This window comes from Halichoerus grypus, chromosome X (genome assembly GCF_964656455.1).
Source record: "Halichoerus grypus chromosome X, mHalGry1.hap1.1, whole genome shotgun sequence".
NCBI classification, from domain to species: Eukaryota; Metazoa; Chordata; class Mammalia; order Carnivora; family Phocidae; genus Halichoerus; species Halichoerus grypus.
Window position 1 is genome coordinate 88,933,786 of NC_135727.1, and position 23,823 is coordinate 88,957,608.

The 23,823-nt window shown below is 39.6% G+C and overlaps 1 protein-coding gene across 2 annotated transcripts in view; it reads left to right on the top strand.

Moving 5' to 3' along the window:
* Positions 1-23,823, top strand: part of SHROOM4 (shroom family member 4) — a 227,025-nt gene that overhangs the window by 26,396 nt on the left and 176,806 nt on the right. The gene's annotated exons all lie outside the window — the stretch shown is intronic.

Below are 23,823 nucleotides of genomic sequence, written 5' to 3' on the forward strand. Positions count from 1 at the left end.
CACAGGTAGGCCCCTGTCTCCTAATTTACTTTCCCCAAAACTACATATGCATTCACTAAACATGGTTTGCCATCTGTTATGTGTAAGGCTTCCATTTTTGAAATCTAGGTTATTTCCTTCTCTGCCAGTTTGTTTATTTGTTTGCTTTGGGCGTGCTTGGCTTGGCAAAGTGACTACTGGAGAGGTTTATTCAATTAATCTCAAGTAGAGAACTGGAAATGGAGAACATGCATGGTCCAGGACTTCAGGAAACTTTATCCCATCCCTCCCTACCTTCACCAGGTTTTTAGGTCATGTAAAACAAGATTCCCTACAGTGTACAGTTGAGATTATTCCTTCCATGCTCTGTTACCTTGGACAAACTGCTACCATTCTCTCAGTCTCATTTCCTCCATCTGTGAAGGGAAGAACCTAAACTAAGGACACTAAGGACCACTTTCAGTCTGCAAAATTCTGATCCCAACCTTTCTTTCCCTTCTTTCTTTTGCAAAAAAATATTTTAAGTTGTGATGGTGGTGGTTTTGTTTTAGGTTAAAAACTAATTTTAACTACCTATTTGAATCTTAACTGTGTTAGGAGTTTTGCTTTTCAGGCAATCAAGTAAAACTCTCATCCAGCTTTATGTTTTTATTGATTTTTATTTTTTTAAAGTTTTTATTTAAATTTCAGTAAGTTAACACAGTGCTATATTAGTTTCAGGTGTGCAATATACTGATTCAACACTTCCATACACACCCGGTGCTCATCAGGACAAGTGCCCTCCTTAATCCCCATCACCTGTTTTGCCCATTTCCTTCCCCCCACCCCAGCCCCCCTCCCTCTGGTAACCAGCAGTTTGTTCTCTATAGTTAGGAGTCTGTTTCTTGGTTTGCCTCTCTTTTTTCTCCTGTGCTCGTTTGTCAGCTTTATGTTTTTAAAGACATCAAGTGAGTTAGAGATGAAATTGCTGGATCTATTTGGAGTTAACACATTAATATGTCTGTATAATCATGAATTTTATCAATATGAAAGCCCCTGAAAACACAGACTTCTGAGCTCCCACTAGCCCAGATGGTGCTTTTATGCCATTTATAAAGAGACTCTCCTTTCTTCACGTGCATCCAGCCCTGCAGAGAGGCACCAGGCTTGGTAAGTAGAGCCCAGGTTCCCCTTTGTTCCCTCAGTGTGGGGACCTTATGCAGTGCTTAGATGTTATGTGATTTCATTAATAGCTCTTTTCATAATGTCCTTTACAGGGAGGACTCAATTTTGCTTGTTTTTCTGACTCTTTACATTTGAGTTTTCCAATCAGATATTATCACTGCAGTCACTGACTCATTTTCAGCTGCAGAATTCTTTGATTTTGCAATTCAATCATTGTTCCTTCTTCCTGTCTTACCCTTTGTTTGGTATACTCTATGGTTGATTCTAGGTCTCATGATCTCTGCCTACTTTCTGGTTGACTTAAAAATTATTCATTTAGATGGCTAAATAGTCTCTCATCTGTATGCACAGAGAATTCAGTGTCTGTTTTCCTGCCCTTGGTATACATGGGGGTGACTCCGAACTCTTTTTTGCATACTTCCTTATCCAAGGGATTTATTACTTAACAGCCATGCAGAGAGGTCCTCCCCCATGTGCCAGACACCATACCGGGAGCTCCACAGCTGTGCCGCTGGCTCCGGGGCCTTTTCTCTTCACAAGATGCTGCTGCTTGCTATGACTTTGGAAGATTCCCAAAGGCCACCACTCACTTTCCAGTCTTCTCAGCAGGGAGGGGACATTATACTACTTTCCTAGCTCTGCCCCTATTCCCAGGCATTATCTCCCTGTGACATCTCTCTCTTTTTTTTAAGATTTTATTTATTTGAATGAGAGACAGCAAGAGGTAGAAAGCAGGAGCCGGAGGGGGTGGGGTACAGAGGAGAGGGAGAAGCAGACTCCCCACTGAGCAGGGAGCCCAATGCGGGGCTCAATCCCAGGACCCTGGGATTATAACCTGAGCCGAAGGCAGATGCTTAACTGACTGAGCCACCCAGGCGCCCCTCCCTGTGATCTCTCTTAAGAGCAGTGTGTGGTTTGCTTAAGGGTGGTGGTGGTGGTGATGATGATGGTGACTGGGGGAATCCCTGGGGCAAGAAAGAAGAACCAGGGGTAGCAATGTCCAGGAGAGTAGTGCTGGAAGCATATTGTAGGCCTCTCTTCTTCCCGTGTATTCCAGACTCCCTAATTCCAGCATAGGAATATCTGTGCCAAATTCCTGTCCAGGGTCGGTCTAGGTAGCCAGGGGTGCAGAGAAGTTGCCATGAACCATTTCTTGGTTTGGAATACTGAAGGAGACATCCCAGAGGCCCAGATTATTAGCTTTGGCTTGCCCTCCACAAAACTATGCTTCATGTTTAGGTCACTGAATGCGATATCTACAGCACTAATTATTTGTATCAGTGAGCTTATGAACTCTTACAAAGCTAGATTCTGCTTTTCCAAAATCAGGGTAACAAAAATAGTCCACCAACTTTAACCTCATTCTATATTGTCTTTTAAAACCATCAACCATTTCTTTTCTTTATTGCCTATAAAGCCTACTGCTTATAAACCCTGGAGAACGTGGGCTGTGAAATCCTTTGGACCTGAGTTCAAGTGTAGCTATGTGAGCTTTGCCTTCTCTAAAATAAGACTACCATCAATCTCATTGAAGACTTGTGAGAATTCAGTAAGACTATGCCTGTTAAATTCCCAGCACGTGGTCCCTCAGGGAAATAATTCAGTAGTCATGACTATTAATGGCCTAAATTTTGAAATACTTACCATAATGATCTTCTAAGGAAACATGAGTAATACCTAAAATTTATGTAGTGGTAACTGTGGCAGATGCTGTTTAAAGCTTCCTATCACTTTGCTCATTTAATTCTTGCAAAAACCGTTTACTTTTATTTGTTTTTTTTTTAGAGAAGGGGAGAGGTTGGGGAGGCAGAGAGAGAATCTTAAGCAGGCTCCATGCTCAGCGCGGAGCCCAAGGCGGGGCTCAATCTCACAACTCTGAGATCATGACCTGAGCCGAAATCAAGAGTCGGATGCTCAACCTGAGTCACCCAGGTGTCCCGCAAAAACCTTGTAAATATCTATTAGTATATCCATTTCACAGATGAGGAAACTGAGTCACATAGAGGTTAAGAAAAGTGCCCAAGGTTACTCAGCTGGGAAGTGGCAAAGCCTGGTTTGTGATCTCAGGCTGTCAGGCTGTCCATATTCTTAACGTCTCTGTTATGTGAAATAAATTTGATCATGGTGACTTTAAAATATGGCCTTTAAAACTATTTTTAGTTGATGAGCTGGGGGACTCCTCGATGATAGAAGTTGAGGCAAAGGAAGAGAACAATCTAAGTTACTACTTTTTAACAATATTACCATCTAGGGGAGGAGATGGACACACACATGAGAGAGCCATAAGGACAGCTTGGAAAGAGTAAATAAATCTGTCAATTACAGTTGTCAACACTTTGCTTTACCTTGATAGCTTTAACGCCATCAAGGCCAGGGCTTCTCAAACATTACTGTGGATACAAATCACCTGGGAATACTCTTGCTATCCTTAATCAATGCAGACTTTGATTAAATAGGCCTGGGTGGAGCCAGAGGTTCTGCCTGTCTGACAAACTCCCAGGTAAGGCTGATGATTCTGGTCCAGAGACCACACTTTGAGTAGAAGGGTATGGCACATTGAAGGTCTACCATGTAATACGGTGCTTGCTAGGTAAGCAAAGACCTACTGAAGACTTTAAAGCTGATTGTATGGGGACTGGGATGATAGAATGTCCTAGAAGAACTGGCTTAAAGACCATTGTACTATGTGAAGAGTGCTTGGGAATCTCTGTGGGAGTCTGAGGAAAGGATTAATGTGGTCAGAAAGGTGATTCCTATTGCTTTGTGGAGACAGAGTGGGGCAGAGACTGGAGGAGGTCCGGCTCTGAGACTGGTGTGGAAATTCAGGCAATGAGGTGGTAAAGGCCTGGAGTGTGATTATGCCAGTGGAAATGGGCAGGAAGGCCTGGCTCCAAGAGCGATTGATTTCTGCTAATCACCAAAAATTCAGCACACTTAGGATCTCCTCAATAATAGCTCAGAAGTTAATAGTACTCTAATGTTTGGGAAAAAAATTACTTCCACATCCATTAACTCATTTTATCAACACAGCAACTATGGGAGATTAGTAGTTAAACTTTCACCCCCACTTTACAAATGAAACTGAGATAATGTGGCAGCAGCTTAAACCATGTCTGAGGAAAGGCAAAGCTAATTGCAAGAGAAAAGACACTGTGAAAATGGTCGTAATTATCTTTTTATAAATTGATTTTTTTTCCTCGTTAACAGAGTAATATATTTTGATTATACAAGTGATATATATTTGAAATCCTACTACATGGCTATATTGTCTGTATCCTTCCCTCAGATTCTTCCACTTATTATATTTCTTTGTCCTTGTCATTAGAAATGTTTTGAAAAGTTCATTTTAAATTACTGTATAATAATAGCCCCCATATGGATGCATGACAATTTAATGTACTAATTCCATGTAATTGGCCATTTAAGTTTTCAGGTTTTTGCTGTTGTAAATAACATTGTAGAGAGCATCTTTGTACATATATCTTTGTCCAGGCATCTGATAATTTACCTAAAGATGTATCAACTCTTAGAAATCTGCTTACAAATTTACCACTTGTTGATTGAATGCTTGATAAAAGATTGGGTTGGTCTGGGGTTTGAGGATGTTACCCAAGTATCTCTAATTGTCTTAGATTACATAGTGAACTCTTGCTGGGCCCCCAGGTTCAGGAAGTCATGTTTTGGAAAATTCTGCAGCATTCTGTTATCATCCTTGATCTTGGGTCTCCTCATGCTGGTTCATCAGCAACAGTTATAACTATCCATTGGGCTCTGGACGGAAGTTGGAGTGAGACGGTGTGGAGAACAAAACAGAAGGCCCACTTCCTGCCTGCAAGGGCCTTGTCAGCTCTTTGGGGAGAGAGGCCAGACACATGTGGGATAATTAAGGAACAGAGCGAATCAAAACACCAGCTTATGTAGCTTGAAAGTCTGTAGAGAAAGAAGATATGTTACTGATTTTTTTGAGTGATTATTTTCCCCCTCTTTTTGCCAATCTATATTTTCTGTGGTATCTATGGAGAAGAGGTAGAAAGGCAATGTAGTATAGATCCAGAGGCAGAGATGAACTGAAATTCTGTCCTTTATTTCTTGTGTGACCTTGGGCAAGTTACCGAACCTCTTTTAGGCTAATTTTTCACCTGTGAATTAACGACAATATTTATATGTAGATTTTCTGATGTGAAGAAATGATCTAAGCCGCTAAGTGCTTAATCCTGTGCCTGGTACACAGTAATGCTTATTACTAGGTAATAAGTACTACCTATTATTATTATTATTACTATTATTGAATATTATTTAAATAAAACGTGAAAATATACATATATAATTAAATATGTATGTGTGCATATATATCTTGCCATACCCCTACCCTCTTCTGTTGTCTCTAAATATAAACGTGTGTTACACACATGGTTACGTACACAGACACACATATGTTATTTATAGTTGTAGTTAGAAACAACAGAATAGGTAGGGCTTTAAAGAAGCCTAGAAATTCAATTTTGATTGGCCCCTACTTCAGGAAAGGAGCTTCACTCTGGTACTAGGCTGCCAAGGGAAAGTTGCCGCCTCCTCTCCTTCCTCCCATCCCTGATCTTGGGGGCTTGGTTCCTTAGCTGTGCAGGGCTGGCGCTGTTCAGCAGAAGTTTGAGTCAAAAGACTATAAATTGTGGAGCCACAGACATCTGGGTTCCAAGCCTGGAAGTTTTCTTTCCTAGCCAGATGCCCCCGGGGCAATTTTTGTGAAACAACTCCGAGTCTCCGTTCCCTCCTTCGTTAAATGGCAATCATATTTAGGTCTCAGGATTGTTGTAAGAAGACTTAAATAATAATGCCAATGTGATTGTATTTGGTCCATGGTTAAGGGCAAATTATTTTATTGTGCCTTTGCTTTCTGACTGGAATTTCTGCCTGGGTTTTGCAATACCTCATCCTCCACTGCCTCTCCTAGCCTGGACTAGGGCGCTCCTCTCATTTCTCACACCTTGAAGAGACTTTGGCTGCTAACAAAAGCTCCTTTTACTTGTCCCCAAGTCAGATGTTGGTTTCTTAACATGAGTAAGTAAAAATGTCAACAGTCGTGTGAGCTTGGAAGCAGATCCTTCTCCAGTTGAGCTGAGATGAGACTCCAGCCCTGACCGACACCTTGATTACAGCCTTGCAAATAGCCCAGCTAAGCCATGTCTGGATTCTTGACCCACAGAAACTGAGAGATGATAAATGTGTGTTGTGTCCAGCCAAAATTAAAAATAAGAAAGGAACAAATGGAAAGTGTTTGCCCAGTTGTCTGGGTATTCTAACCACTCTAGAAATCAAATTTCTAATGATGAATAAAGGATCTGTGGAGAATTCTAGAAGCTTTGTTTGTTGGATTTGTTCCATTTTGTTTTCATATAGACTTCTGCCTTAATCCAAGTTAATAGAATCGTGGCTGTGAAAATTTATATTGTAAGTAAAGCACTTAGCCCAGTTCCTGCCAGTTACCAGTAGGGACTTAATAAAATGTTAGCTGCTATTTTTCTAGTAGTAATAATAGTACTGCTAATAAGATATGTGACAACACCTAACACAGGGCCTGGTATATAGGCATTGCTCAATAACACTTGCTGGTTTTGGGTAATTGAATCCATATACATACTATTCTTTTAAAGTGTAGTAAAGAAGGATTTTGGCCACCTGCTTCCTGTTTCCAAGTTTCCTGCTGTGGGCCCTTGGCCATTGGTCGCATTTCAACCTGGAATTTGTTCTCAAGTAATTCTGAAGGCAGGGAGTCTGCCTTATTCATCATTGTACCCCAACACTTCCTGGCAAACGATAGGTACTCAGTGAAGGAATATATGGATGGAGGCAGCAAGGGCTTGAATCAAGCAAGGACTCTTCTCCTTTGTGAAATTTTAGGGACCAGGCTTCAGTTTGGGCTGTCGCTGTTTGCCCTGGGTTTTTGGCATTAGGCTTTGATGGTTCTGCATATCCCTTGAAACTTTGCTCTGAGCTGCAAACAGTTGTACTCTTAAGGGGGTCTCTCTGGCTTAAGTACTCAAAAGTATAAAAACTGGCTTTAGTACACTGAGCACTTCAAGGGAGAATGGCCCTTGAAAAGGACGCTGATAGGGCAGCAAATAAGAGCATGAGATTTAGAATCAAGAGAAACCTTAGTTCAAATCCTAGTTTTGTCACTTCTAGCTATGTGTCTTTGGGAAGTCCCTTAAACTCTCTGAGCCTCAGTCTCCTCTCCTCATCTGTGACAATATTAAATACCTCTTGGTGTTGTTATGAGGGCTAAAATATGATGTGTGCTTAAAGCCATGGTATATAATAATTGCTCAGTAAATGTTAGTTGCTATTGTTGTTCCATACCGTATCTCCTCTCCTTTTCAAAATGAATATAGTTTTATTGCTTTCCATGTCATCAAAAGCAATACTGTTTGTTGTTTTAATATCAACTTAGACAATACCTGAAAGTTTAGAGAAGAAAATGATAATTTCCTGCATGCCTACTGCCTAGAGATAACCAGGATTAATAATTAGGTGTATGCATATCTCACACTTTATTTTCCTATGTTTATACACACATATTAAAAATGAGGTCATATGGGGGCGCCTGGGTGGCTCAGTCGGTTAAGCGTCTGCCTTCAGCTCAGGTCATGATCCTGGGGTCCTGGGATCGAGTCCCGCATCCAGCTCCCTGCTCAGCGGGGATCTGCTTCTCCTTCTGCCCCTCCCCCCATTCATGCTCACTCACTCTCACAAAAATAAATTTAAAAAAATTAAAAATGAGGTCGTATGATATATATTGTTTCATAGTCCACTTTTTTATACCTAACAATACATTGCAGAAATCTTTTCAGATCTACATAACCATTTTAATGTCTTCATAGTATCACACTTTATGACTATATGAATACTATAAATATTGTAGCTAGTACCATATTAATTTAATTTGCTTCTAATAATTTGCTATTATAAACAGTGCTACAGCAGCCATTTATATACCTACATCCTCACACACTTGTCTAATTTTCTTAAGAGATATTTATAAAAGAAAGAATTGCTAGGTCAAAGGGAATACACTTTATTTTTAAATTTTTTTAAAGATTTATTTATTTGAGAGAGAAAGAGAGCAGGAGGGAGGGGAAGAGTGAGAGGGAGAGAGTGTCCCATGAGGACTCTGAACTAAGCACAGAGCCCGACGCAGGGCTTGATCTCATGACCCGGAGATCACGATCTGAACTGAAACCAAGAGTCATTCACTTAACTGAGCCTCCCAGGTACCCTGAGGGAATACACTTTAAAATCATCCCATTCATTAATTACAGCACACACTGGATTCATCTGTATTGAATGGGAAGAAGCTTTGCAACTGTCAAGGGCTGTGTAAGTATGAGTTATTGCATTGTGGTTGTTATTGTTAGAGGCGTGGCAGACTGACGACCTTAAGGATTGGGAGAGGGGAGAAGGCTTGATTTCCCCCCATGAAATATACCCACATGAACATGAAATATACCTACATGTACAGGAAATGTACCTCTATCGACATGCACCCGTAAGTGGGTAGCTGCTGTCTATTCTAAAGGATCTTGGTCTCCACTCCCTCCCCAAACTGGCAAGATGAAGAAAGGCTCTTGTCATCTTGAAGTGAAACCATTGCTTTTAAATATGGCTGTTTCCAGCCAAATGTTAAGACTTATTCTCTGCCAGCCTCAAATTCTAGGAAAGCACTTGATTAGAGAAGCTTAAGTTCTCCCAAGCTGCTTCTGCCCTGAGTTGCTCTGCTAGACTCTTGAGAACCAAGCCCGAGGGCCTAGCTACTCTGTGTGTATGTGTGGTGGTTGGGGGCCAGGTGCTGAGGAGAAATCCTTTCCAGTGGCAAAACTGGTTGGTCAGTGCCCAGCCTGAGGGTACCTTGGTCACACCTTCAACTTTTCAGCAAGCCTGACATTCCACAGAGCTCAGGCCAGCCTAGAGAGCCTAACTTACCCACCCACTCCTCTGGCATCCTGTTTTTCTAGCAGCCAGAGTGCCTCTTGAGTGTAACTTTATTATAAGCATTGTTGAGTAGGGGGAAGTGTGTGTTGAGAAGTCTTGAATCTGGATCTCCTCATCCAACAGCCTGAATTCTCTCTGACTTCAAAGGCTAGGCACTCATCCAGGAATGATGCTCTTGGCCCCTGCTAGAAGGTGGGGCCAGGTGTGGGAATGCATACAGACTGGGGGGGCCTGTACAGGGGTGGAAGGCAGCAGGAGAGTATGTGACCATGGAGGGGAGCGGATGCCTATTTGCTTGGCCGGGCTCCACCTTATAAAGGGTGCTCCTTGCAGGAATGTTTTCAGTGATGCCTTTCAGAGAGCTTGGGTTCTTTGTATGTCTAAGTCTGATTTGGGTGATGTTTGCCATGAGCAGTAATGAGCATGGAAATGATTTATTCTGGGGCCTTGACTATAGTGCTATTAAATCACTGGCATACCGATGGGGCCTATTGATCCTCAAACTGTTTCCTGAGTTCTCTTTGCAAGTCCATTCTCTCCAATCCCAGCTAATCGGTTGTCACTGCTGGCTATGTGGATGCTGCTGTTTTGAAAAAGCCAACCCTGTGGGCATTTTGGACTCGATCCTCTTCCTTTCTCCCCAGGTCTCCAGCTCCCTGAGCTGTGAACTTTCACCACCCCTCCCTAATCTGTTTAGTTTCTCTCTGGACTCAGTAAGCAGACCTGTGTACAATACCTTTTCATGTGTTCACATGCATTTTATGGGTATGCATGCTTGGCAAGAGAGGTATTGCGCTGGAGGGGAGTGATTGGCCTTCTTTAGACGAGCCGACTTTGGTGAGCCCTTAATTGAATTGTGGGTCTAGAGAACAGGGAAGCTTATTCCCCATTGTTGGGGAAAAGATGGAAGATTACACTAATTCTGGAAGATGTCTTCATTTTTTTCCCCTAGAGCATGTGGAGTGGACTCAGATGACTAGTGGAGGGTCTAGATTCAAAAGACCTCTTCTGTTCAGGAAAATGTGCCGTTTGAAATGGGCGGGTAGGCTTAAGACAGGTGAAGGGTTTGAATGGTTCTTAGTTCCCCACCCTCTCTAGACTCTAAGCCCTTTGAAGGTACATTCTTTCATATTTTTGCATTTCCTCTCTGGGTCTTGTACAACACAGATGCCTAATAAACAGGGAATGGATTATTAAGGCAGAAGGATAGACTACTAGGCTTAGTGAGACTGTCGATGGCCCTACAGAGTCCCACATAACTCCCTAGGAAGGAAGGCTTAAGCCTGGGAGGTCTTGTTTCCAGAGCTAGCCTTAGACAAGGGTCCCGCCCTCTGCACTCATGAAGTAATTGGCAGAATGGCTAGAACAAGTGAATAATTGTGCCATAATTAGTTTATGACCTGAGGGCATGCCAGTTTGTAGCCCTGCCAGTCTGCTAGCTGCCACCAGCACAGATATGCCTCATAAAAGTGCAAGCGACAAAGCTATGGTACTATTCCCTGGGCCTGCTTCAGCCTAATGACTCAGGCCTATGAACTGAGAGTAACTGAGCTAGTGTGTTAACATTTCCTGAACACTGACCTTTTATATTTTCATTTTATGCAAAAGTAACCTTTATTTCTTACAGTTGTTAATCCTTGCTTTGACTTAATTGTAATGTTCCTCCCTCTCCCTCCCTCCTTTCCCTCTCTTCTTTCCTTCCTTCCTCTTTGTCTAGGAAGGGGGAGCATAGTGAGGCCTGGGTAAGACAGAGCATTTGGCTCATCATGTGACAATAATTGAAATCATTCCCTTCTGATGCACTCAGGAAATGGCTCAGCCAATATCTCTTGCAGGTCTCACCCTCCTGGCCTACTACCAGTATGATTGTTGTCCACATATTCTCTTCCCGGCATCCTAAGAGTTCAAGAAACCAAACTTTGGTAACAAGAAATCTCTCAACTGGCCAACCTAAGTCACCTAAATGTGTATCAGAGTGTTGGTGTTAGACATCAGTAGATTTGGATTCTGAAAGTGGGCTTTGAGATTGCGGTTCTTTGGGCTCTTCCTTCCTTTCCTGCCCATCAACCTGAATTACATTTTTTATTTCAGATGCTCAACATATGGGACTCTTTCGACCCCATTAAAGCTGAATTAAGAGTGTACACAGTATTTGTAGCTGACTAAAGTACTAAGCAGTTCATGTTCCTAGATAGAGAAAAAAAAATTACAGATTCACTAACACTGTTTTTACAGAAATAAAACAATTTGCAGAATGACCAAGATCAAAGAATGGCTCCCATTCAGGGATTCCTTTCAGAACTATTAGAATTATTGTTTCCAACATTATACAAGCAGAATTAACATCCCTAGTCCCATCCAGGGAACAGACCCAAGGTGGGAAATACTTCACTTTTTTTTGGTCTTCTTGTCATCACAGCCAAGTTTTCATACCTTGAATTTCTTCTAAGTGTCTTGTTTTGTTGGTTGTGCTGCTCAAAAGGAAGATGTCATTCTCTTTTAACATTGCCAGCAATCCCTTTTCCCACTCCAGAATGTTCTTATTTCTGTTTATTTTGAATTGCTTTTAATGTGTCTACTGACTTCTTTGATACCGGCATCCGGGTCTTTCACAAAAGACTCTAATATATTCATGTTAGGGTCTGTATTTGGGCCATGCCTTGGTTTCAGATTTGAAGGCTAACCACGTATGACTTTAAGTAAAACCTGTAACTTACAGAGTAGTGACATTTTAAAAAAATAAGTTTGAGATTGGGTCCTTGATGAGGAGTATTTGAGATTGGGTGCTTGACGAGAAATATAAGGCTGTGTTTTACATATTTGTGAAATTCATTTCTATTATTTCAAAGTAGTAGTAAGCTGTAATAAACCAAAGAAACCTAAGTTCAAATAAATGTATTTTAGCTGATAATGGGCATATAAGCATGACTCTAATGAATGAATTTGCTATTACTTGTGCCCAAGTTTCTCTTTAATCATAACATGACCATATATATTCTTAAGACTTTTTAATTTTATTTTAATTTCAGTATAGTTAACATAGTGTTATATTAGTTTCAGGTGTACAATAGAGTGATTCAACACTTCCATACATTACCCAGTGCTCATCATGACCAGTGCCCTCCTTAATCCCCATCACCTACTTCACTCATCCCCCTTCCCCCCCCCTCTGATAACCAGCAGTTTGTTCTCTATAGTTAAGAGCGTGTTTCTTGGTTTGTCTTTCTCTTTTTTCCCCTTTCCTCATTTGTTTTGTTTCGTAAGTTCCATATATGAGTGAAATCATATGGTATTTGTCTTTCTCTGACTAACTTATTTTGCTTAGCATTATACTCTAGCTCCATCCATGTCAGTACAAATGACAAGATTTCTTTTTATGGATGAATGATATTCCATTGCATATCTATACCACACCTTCTTTATCCATCCGTCTATCAATGGGCACAGGGGCTGCTTCCATACACTGGCTATTGTAAATAATGCTGAAGTAAACACAGGGGTGCATGTATCCCTTTGAATTAGTGTTTTTGTATTCTGTGCATAAATACCCAGTGGTGCAATTACTGGATCATAGGGTGGTTCTATTTTTAACCTTTTGAGGAACCTCCATACTCTTTTCCACAGTGGCTGCACCAGTTTGCATTCCCACCAACAGTGCATGACGGTTCTTTTTTCTCCACATTCTCTCCAACCCTTGTTTCTTGTGTTTTTGATGTTAGCCATTCTGACAGGTGAAGACTTAGAATCTATAGAGTTTAAGGCTATCTTTGCTGATGAGAGGTGTTTTCATATGAAATTATTTCTAGTATGAGCTAGAAGAGTTTTGTTCAAAAAAAGTGTTCATGAAATGCAGTTTTACTAAGGGCCTATAATTAAGGCAAAACCATTTTCAGGAGTGCCTCACTTATCCGGAAGCTCAGAACATATCCTGGATCCCAGGAATAAGTTTAAAAAATAAGGCTTTAAGATTTTGAAACAGCTGCCACAAAGCCCATGAAGAGGCCCTCTGGACTTGACTTTAAAGAGATCCACTGTCCTTAATTTAATGGGAGCTTGTTGTAAGTATCCCCCCACTTTCCAAAAGTTCACACTGGGGGCGCCTGGGTGGCTCAGTTGTTAAGCGTCTGCCTTCGGCTCAGGTCATGGTCCCAGGGTCCTGGGATCGAGCCCCGCATCGGGCTCCCTGCTCAGCAGGGAGCCTGCTTCTCCATCTCCCTCTCCCCCTGCTTGTGTTCCCTCTCTCACTGTCTCTCTCTCTGTCAAATAAATAAATAAAATCTTTAAAAAAAAAAAAAGTTCACACTGTGCCACCATGCTTTTATGAACCATCTATATTAGTACCCATTTTCACTAATCAAAAGAAATCCGAACAGGATTTTTGCTTTTACAAAAAAAGGTGAAAAGTGAATATAGTGTTCAGTGTTTGTTTTGCAGCAAGTTACTACAGAGGCAGCAAGAGTGGCCCAAGCAAGCTCGTCGCCCAGGAAGTACACTCAGCATCAGCTGCATAGTGTTGAACTGGGTCTGTGACCATCTGTACTTTATCTCGACTTGTTTTGTACATCCATTAGCATGGGTGGCTCAGTCGGTTAAGCGTCCGCCCTCGGCTCAGGTCATGATCCCAGGGTTCTGGGATTGAGCCCCGCGGGTGGCTCAGTCATTAAGCGTCTGCCTTCGGCTCAGGTCATGATCCCAGGGTCCTGAGATCGAGCCCCGCATCGGGCTCCCTGCTCCGAGAGAAGCCTGCTTCTCCCTCTCCCACCCCCCTGCTTGTGTTCCCTCTCTCGCCGTCTCTCTCTGTCAAATAAATAAATAAAATCTTAAAAAAAAAAAGAAAAGCCTAAGAGAGGTTGTATTTTGGGTCTAGGAGCACGAAAACATTTTTACATATACAGCTGTCCCTTGAACAATGTGGGGGTTGGGGCACCAATCCCCATGTAGTCAAAAATACGTGTGTAACTTTGACTCCCTGAAGACTTCTTAACAGCCTACTGTTGAGTGGAAGCCTAACTGGTAACATAAACAATCATCGCATATTTTGTATGTTACAAGTATTCTGTGCTGTAGTCTTACAATAAAGTAAGCTAGAGGAAAGGAAGTGTTAAAATCATAGGAGAAAATATATTTACAATACTGTGCTGTATTTATTGAAAAAATCTGCATATAAGTGGACCCACGCAGTTCAAATGCACGTTGTTCAAGGGTCAACTGCAAATTAATAATAAGTGCTTCTTTTCTTTACACCATTTTGGCTTATGGAAGGTGTCAAAGGAACGGTCTACTTTCAGATAACGGGAAACCTGTATTCCTTCAGTTATAGCAGAATATAAGCAGTACATTAGAATTGGGGGTGGCAAGGTGCATGGGTTTCAAGGAGGCCGTTTACCCTAGAAATAGGCACAGTGACAGTTGTATACTAGACACCTGAGATGTAGAGACCACAAAAAGAAAGACCTGGCAGTACGGAATAAGTAGATAGCCTTCCACACAAAAATGAAAGATTGTGGTCTTCTGCAGTATCGATACACCAGATTTGGCTTAGCCATCCTATTATTATTGGGGATTGAAGTTATTTAAAAATTTTCACTCTTATAAACAGTGATGTGGTGAATGGTTTCTGTACAAATTGCCTTTATTCTGTTTCGGGTTATTGCTTTCTGGTATTTTACCAAAAGTATGATAACCAGGTCAAAAGATACGAGCTGTTTTAGAGCTCTTGTTACATGTTGCCAGATTGTACTCCCAAAAGATTAAACTGTGTAAGTATGTCTATTTTCTCACAGTCCTGCAGCACTAGATGTTGTCATTTCTAATATTTTGTTAGTTTAATAGGTATGTAAGTATACTATCCATTTGTTTTAATTTTTATTTGATGAGGCTTTACATTTCTTAATGTCATAATTTGCTGTCCATTTACTTCTTCACTTTGAGCACTTACCAAGTGAAATCCATTGACCTTTTATATTTTTATCCATCCCTTATACTTTGGATAGTCCAGATTTGTCATCTCTATTTGTCACATATTTTTCCAATTTTATTGCGTTCATTTTTATGTGTGCTTTATTATATTTCACTATGCAAAAGTGTTCTTTTTCACATTTATGTATTCAGATCCATCTATCCTGTCTGTGATGTTTCTTTCATTTTTCAATATTCAGAAATTTACCACTCCTCCACAGCTGGGACAAATATGTGATTCTGTCCTCTCCACTCCCCCAGGGTGTTTTTTTCTTTTTTGTGTTTAATTCTTGGACCCATCTGGAATTTATTGAAGTGTATGGTATGAGGTATGGATCTAAAGTACAGTCTCCACACTGATATCCAAATGTTTTAGCAATTCAATTTGGCAAAATATTTCTTGAACTCCTTCTATGTGCTAAACATTGTGCTAAGTACCACAAGAAAGTTTAAAAAAAAAAAAAAATGAGGCAAAGCCCATGCTCTCCAAGTGTGTGATCCTGTGTCTGTTTCTTGCTTTCCCTCTTTTCGTGAAGATGGGAAGGGTGGCAGGGGTAGTAATAAGGTAGATATTTAAATAATTCTAACACAGTACAAAAAAGACTATGATAGGTATTGTTACAGAGCTTAAAAGCAAGAAGCAGGCGGGCGCCTGGGTGGCTCAGTTGGTTAAGCGCCTGACCCCTGATTTTGGCTCCGGTCATGATCTCAGGGTTGTGAGATCAAGCCCTGCGCTGGGCTCTGCACTCAGCATGGAGTCTGCTTAAGATTTTCTCTCTCCCTCTCTTTCCCCCTCTGCTTCTCTCCCCGCCCCCCACTTGTGCGCACACTCTTGCTTTCAAATATATAAATAAATAAAATCTTTTTTAAAAAGGGCAAGAAGCTGTGAGAATTTAAAGGAGTGAGAAACCTGAGATAAGGAAAAAAAAAACAACTTTCCCAGACTTCCAGAGAGGCTGTGTGAGGAGCATGACAGACCCTCTTCCCAGTGAAATAACTACTTAACTGGTGATAATTACCAAAAACAACCAGTTAAAGTTTCTGGAAATTGACCTAGGGGAATTCAATATATTGTAAAACATTTATTCAAAGAAATCTATTAAGTCTCAGTCAGAACAGTGGGAGTCTAGTTGTCACTTCTGCCCAGCCCCCTGCTATGGATGCTTTACTCTGGGCAGGTATAGCTAAGAACATGGAGCTCCCTTTACCTCTAGCTCCCAGTTATAGTGCTGTGGTATCACCCCAGCGGGTATGGGCAGGGAACAGTCTATCAACATCTCTCTTCCCACACTCTCAGCTTCATGTTTGAGAAACTCTATTTTGGGCTGGCATGGACAAGAAGACTGGGGTTCCCTTCCAGTTCCCATGTGTTAGGTAAGAGGTTCCACACCAGAAGCAGCAAGCTTAGAAGACCACAGGCTACCAGCCTCCCCCAGGTCCTGCTTGTAGGGTAGAGGTTACATCCCAGGAGAGACCTACCAAGAAGATGTGGGGGCTACCATTCCCACCTTCCTGCTCTTGCTTATAGAGTGAAGGTGTCATGCAGGGAGAATCAGGCCACCACCACAGCCTCATTCCAGTGAAGTAGTACAGAGATTCTGCTTAGGAGGTTAGGCAAGATGGGAGGATGGGCAGCTCAGCATCTTTGATGAGGGAGCTAACCTTATTTGGAACAGAGCACAGAGGAACTCATTCCTGAAGGTGTTCTCAAAAACAGAGATTTTGATGTTGAGCCACTCGTAGAAGGCTAATAGCTCCAGGAAACTGGGAGCAACAAATGAAATGGCAGACCAGCCAGAAGCTTAACAGAACCAGAGAGAGAGAGAGACTGGTAAAAAGAGCCCTGTTAAGATCATACTTATACCTGGAGATCAGGAAGGCTGTGAACATATACTACACTGCATTCACTCAAAAGCAACCAGAGTGGGCATTGGAGAGCTACTAGTCACTGCTTGAACATAGAGCTGACTTCAGAGCATTTCCCAAGTCACACACAGATCCAGCATCAAGTTTTGAGGCCTTACCAACTCAAGGGGCATAAGCATAACCTCTGACCAATCACTAGCTGAATATCAAGTTATGCTGACCTAGGAGCCACTCTGAGGTGGTTAACAGAAAAACTGAGTAGTAGCATCAGGGGTACAATGCAGAGGAATTGGTCTTCGGAAACTTAATTCAGGCAAGCCACCAGACAACAAGGTCCGTAGTGGTGGTGGAACTAATCAGAGTCTAGAGCTGCTACAAAGTATTATCTAAAATGTCCAGTTTTCAACAAAAAATTACAACAGATGCAAAGAAATAATGCGACCATCGTATAGGAAAAAAAAACAGGCAATAGAGACTACTTTTGAGGTGGGGGGGCACATGATACATTTAGCAGACAAACACTTCAAAATAGCTATTATAAATATTTTCAAAGAACAGAGGAGCCAGTTTAAAAAAATGATGAAAGGAAGATGTAACAGTCATCAAAGAGAGAATATCAGTAAAGGGATAGGAATTATATTTAAGAAACAATGAAATGAAAATTCTGGAGTTGAAAAGTACAATAATTTATGAAAAATTCTCTAGAAGGGCTCAGCACCAGAATTAAGTTGGAAAAAGAAAGAGTCAGTGAATTTGATAAGTAATTAGAGATTATACACTTGGAAGAATAGAAGAAAAAAATGAAGAAAATGAACAGAGCCCCCCAAACCTATGGGATGGACATTATTAAGTGCACCAACATATACATGATGAAAGTACTGGACAGAGAGAGTCAGTGGAGCAGGAAAAAAAGATATAATGGGTGAGAACTTCCAAAACATGATGAAAAACCTTAATCTATGCCTGCAAAAACCTCCAAGAGCTACATGTAGGCATATCAGTTAAAATGTTGAAAGCCAAAGGGAAAAATAATAGGAGCAGCAAGAGAAAAAATGACTCACTACATATAAGTGAACCCCAATAAGATCAATAGCTGGCTTCTCATCAGAAAAAATGGAGACCAGAAGGTAGAGGGATGACATTCAAAATGCTTAAGGGGGAAAAAAATCAAACAAGAATCCTATATCCAACAAAACTTTCTTTAAAAAATGTAGACAAAATTTTATTTGACATTCTCTGATAAACAAAGATGAAGATAATTCATTGATAACAGACATGCCTTACAAGAAATATTAAAGGAAGTTCCTCAGGCAGAAAGGAAAGGACACCACACAGCAATTCAAATTTACATGACAAAGAGTGCTGATAAAGGTAATTATATAGTAACTATAAAATAATATAATTTCTGGGGTGCCTGGGTGGCTCAGTCAGTTGAGCATCTGACTCTTGATTTCGGCTCAGGTCATGATCACAGGGTCCTGAGATGGAGCCCCATGTTCTCTGCGCTCAGCAGGGAGTCTGCTTGAGGATTCTCTCCCTCTGCCCTTCCCCCCACTCTCACTCGAGCGTACACGCACTCTCTCTCTCAAACAGAAATCTTAAAAAAAATATCCATTTAACACAAGACAAGACAGTAAGGAAAGAACAGAGAAATAGACGTGTGACATATGGAAAACAAATAGCAAAATGGCAGATGTTAATTCAACTATATTCATAATGTTAAATGTGAATGAACTAAATCCAATGAAAAGGCAGAGGTTCACAGACTGGATAAAAAGAAAAAAAACTTAAATCTAACTGTATGCTCAATTCACAGCGCTCACCATAGCACACACCCTCCCCAATGTCTACCACCCAGCCACTGAAACAAATAATACATTATATGTTAAAAAAAAAAAAAAAAGAAGAAGCTAGCAGGAAGGGAAGAATGAAGGGGGGGAAATCAAAGGGGGAGACGAACCATGAGAGACTATGGACTCTGAGAAACAAACTGAGGGTTCTAGAGGGGAGGGGGGGTGGGGGATGGGTTAAGCCTGGTGATGGGTATTAAAGAGGGCACATACTGCATGGAATACTGGGTGTTATACGCAATGAATCATGGAACACTACATCAAAAACTAATGATGTAATGTATGGTGATCAACATAATAAAATAAAAAAATAAAAAGACTACCTTGAGAAAAAAAAATCTAACTGTATGCTGTCCAAATTCAAAATCCAAATAGGTTATGAGTAAAATGATGAAAAAAATATAAATCATGTAAACTGCAATCAGAAGATAGGAGTAAAAATAAAGAAGACAGCAGGAGTTGCTATACTAAATATCAGACAAAGTACATATTAAGACAAAAAAGTTACTATAGATAGATATTTTATAATGATAAAAGGGTCAATTCATCAGGAAGATATAACAACTATAAAAGACAAATGCACTTAATGACAGGGCCCAAAAATACATGAAGCAAAAATAGAATTGAAGAGAGAAATAGACAATTCAACAAAAATAGTTGGGGACTTCCAAATCTCACTTTCAATAATGGATAAAATACTTAGAAATCAACAAGGAAATACAGGACTTGAATAACTATACAAACCAACTAGACCTAACAGACATTTGCAGGCCACTCCACCCAAGAGCAGAATATACATTCTTCTCAAGAGCATATGGAACATTTCCAGAATGTAGATCATATGCTAGGCCATAAAACACTTAAAAGTCTCAAAAACACTTAATAGAAATCATACAAAGTACATTCACGGACCACAATTTAGAAATCAACAACAGATGGAAATTTGGGAAATTAAAAGATATGTGTAAATTAAACAACACACTTTTATATAACCAATAGGTCATAGAATAAATCACAGAAGAAATTAGAAAAGACACTGAGATGAGTAAAAATGAAAATAGCATATCAAAACATACAGGATGTGGCCAAAACCACACTTAGATGGAAATTTAGAGCTATAAATACCTATATTAAAAAGAAGAAAAAGCTAAAAATCAGTAACAACCTTCCACCTTTAGAAATTAGGAAATTAAGAGCAAAGTAAATGCAAAGAAAGCGGAAGAAAAGACATAATAAAGATTAGAGTGGAAATAAATAGAAAACAGGAAAATAGCATAGAGAATCAACAAGACCAATAGTTGGTTCTTTGAAAAGATTTTTAAAAATGGTATTTTAGTTTCCTAGGGCTGTCATAATGAAATACCATACACTAGGTGGTATAAACAACAGAAATTTATTATGTCACAGTTCTGAAGGCTAGAAGTCGAAGATCAAGGTGTTGACAGGTTTGGTTTTCGTTGAGACTCCTCTCTTTGGCTTTCAGATGGCCTCCTTCTTACTATGTCCTCACATGGTCTTTCCTCTGTGTACGTGTATTTGGTGTCTCTTTTTGTGTCCAAATTTCCTACTCTTATAAGGACACCAGTCGGATTGGATTAGCTCACTCACCAGCTCACTCTAATGGCATCATTTTAACTTAATCACCTCTTTAAAAACCTTACCTCTAAATTCAGTCACATTCTGAGGTACCAGGAATTAGGGCTTCAATGAATGAATTGTGGATGGATACAATTCAGCCCATAACAATTGACAAAACCTTAAATATACTGATTGAGAAAAAGAAGACCGAAATTACTTATATCGAGACTGACGAGGGAATATCACTAGAGGCAATATCACTATTGAACTTACAGAAAAGTCACTAAAAAATCATAAGGGAAAACTATGAACAGCTGTATGCCAGCAAATGAGATAACTTAGAAGAAATAGAAAATTTGAAAAGATTCTTAACAAATAAAGAGATTAGATTAGTATTTAAAAATCTTTCCACAAAGAAAAGCCCAGATCTAGAGAGCTTCACTGGTGAATTCTACCAGTGAATTTTACCAGCTCTACTTAAAGAAGAGTATCAATCCTTCACGAATTCTTCCAGAAAATAGAGGAGGGAACAAATTCCAGTGTATTCTACAAGTATTGCCTTGATAGCAAAGCCAAAGATATCACAAGAAAAGAAAATAGAGACCAATATTCTTTATGAATATAGATGTAAAAATCCAGGACAAAATATTTGCAAACTGAATCTAACTGCATAAAAAGGATTACATATCATGATCAAATGGGAATCACCCTAAAAATACAAGGCTGAATTAACATAAAAAAAAACAATTTGAACATTGTGTTAGTAGAATAAAGTACAAAAAGCACAATCAACTCAATAGATGCAGGAAAAGCATTTGACAAAATCCAACACCCATTTGTGATTTAAAACAAACAAACAAACAAACAAAAAACACCTTAACAAATTTGGAAGAGAAAGGAACTCTTCAAGCTGATGAAGGGAATCTGTGAATACCTACAGGTAACATCATATTTAATAGAGAAATGTTGAATGCTTTCTCTTTAAGATGGGAATAAAACAAGGATATTTGCTGTCACCAGTTTTTTTTTTTTGTTTTTTTTTTTAACATCGTACTGGAGGTTCTAGCCAGGGTAACTAGACAAGAAAAATCTGTCTTTATTTGTAGATGGCATGACCTTATATATAGAAGACCCTAAGGAATCCACTAAAAACTACTAGAACTAATAAACAAGTTCATCATGTTTACAGAATACAAATCAATATTAAAACACAATTGTATTCTTTAACAGTAACAATAATCTGAAAATGAAATTTTTTAAAAATTCCATTCACAATAGCACAAAAAATAAAATAGAAATATACTTGACAAAAAAGTACAAGAGTTGTATACTGAAAACTATAAAATATTAGTATAAGCAATGAGAAAGAAGACCTAAATAAATAGATATCCCACGTCCATGGATTAGAAGACTTACTATTGTTTAGATGGCAGTACTCCCCAAATGGGTCTACAGATTCTACACAATCTCCATCAAAATCTTAGATTACTTTTCTTTTGCAGAAAACGACAAACTGATCTTAAAATTCACATGGAAATACAAGGGACAAAACAGTCTTGTAAACGATCAAACTTGAAGGACCTACACTTGCCCATTTCAAAACTTACTACAAAGCTATAGTAGTCAAGTCAGTGTGGTATTGGCATAATGATAAACATATAGATAAATGGAGATCAGCTGAGATCCCAGAAATAAGCCCTTACATTTATGATCAATTGATTTTTGACAAAATTACCAAGAAAGTTCAAAGGGAAAGAAATTCTGTTTAACTAATAGGGGTTAGCCAATAGGATTGATTAAGATTGATGTTTAGCCAAATAGTGTTTAGCTAATAGGATATCACATGCAAAAATAATGAATTTGGTCCTTGACACACCATACACAAAAAATTTGTTCAAAATGTATAATAGGCCTAAGAGCTTAAACTATAAAACTCCTTGAAGAAACATAGGAGTAAATTTTCATGATCTTAGGTTACACAAAGGTTTTTAGACATGATACCAAAAGCACAAGTGATAAAAGAAAAAAATGATCAACTGGATTTAATCAGAATTATTATTATTATTATTTTACTTTAAAAGATACTACCCTGAAAGTGAAATGTCACCTCAAACTCTGGGAGAATATACCTATAAATCATTTATCTTATAAAATATTTGGATTCAGAATATATAAAAGCCTCTCCCGACTCAATACTAAAAAGAGGAATTACCCATTAAAAAAAGGGTAAGAATTTGAATAAATATTTTTCTGAAGAATATATACAAATAGCTTTATAAACACATGGATATTCAACATCATTAGTCATTAGGACAATGAAAATCAAAACCACAATGAGATAGCATTTTTCACTCACTAGAATGGCTATATTAACTTAAAAAAAAGACAATAACAAGTGTTGCTGAGGATGTGGAGAAATTGGAGCCCTTTTATACACTGGGGATACAAATGGTGCAGTTCTTTTTTTTTAAGATTTTATTTATTTATTTGACAGAGAGAGAGTTAGCGAGAGCAGGAACACAAGCAGGGGAGAGAGGGAGAGGGAGAAGCAGGCCTCCCACGGAGCAGGGAGCCCGATGCGGGGCTCGATCCCAGGACCCTGGGATCATGACCTGAGCCGAAGGCAGACACTTAACGACTGAGCCACCCAGGCGCCCCACAAATGGTGCAGTTCTTTGGAAAATAGTTTGGCAGTTCCACAAGATGTTAAACATAGGATTACCATGTGATTTAGTAATTCCACTTCCACATATCTATTCACCCAAGAGAAATGAAAATATATGTCCTTGTACACGAATGATCATAACATCATTATTCATACTAGCCCCCAAATGATCATAAACTTGTACATGAATGATCATAACATCTTTACTTGTACACGAATGATCATAACATCATTATTCATACTAGCCCCCAAACAGAAACATCCCAAATGTCCATCCGGTGATGAATAGAAAAATAAAATGTGGTATATCTACACAATGGAATGTTATTCAGCAATGGAAAGCAATGAAGCACCGTTATATGCTACTATGAGAATAAACCTCCAACACATGCTCATTGAAAGAAGCCAAACACCAGGCCACATGCTGTATGATTGTGTTTGTTTTTTTTTTTTTTTAAAGCATATCTATAGAGACAAAGTGATTGGTGGTTGTCTGGGGCTAGGTATGGGAATGGAAACTGACTGTAAATGGCATAAGGATTTTTTAGGGTGATAGACATGTTCTAAAGTTAGATTGGAGTGATGCACAACTCTGTGAATATGCTAACATTCATTAAATTGTACATTTTATTTATTTATTTTTTTAAAGATTTTTATTTATTTATTTGACAGAGATAGACACAGCAAGAGCAGGAACACAAGCAGGGGGAGTGGGGGAGGGAGAAGCAGGCTTCTGCTGAGCAGGGAGCCCGACGCAGGGCTCGATCCCAGGACCCT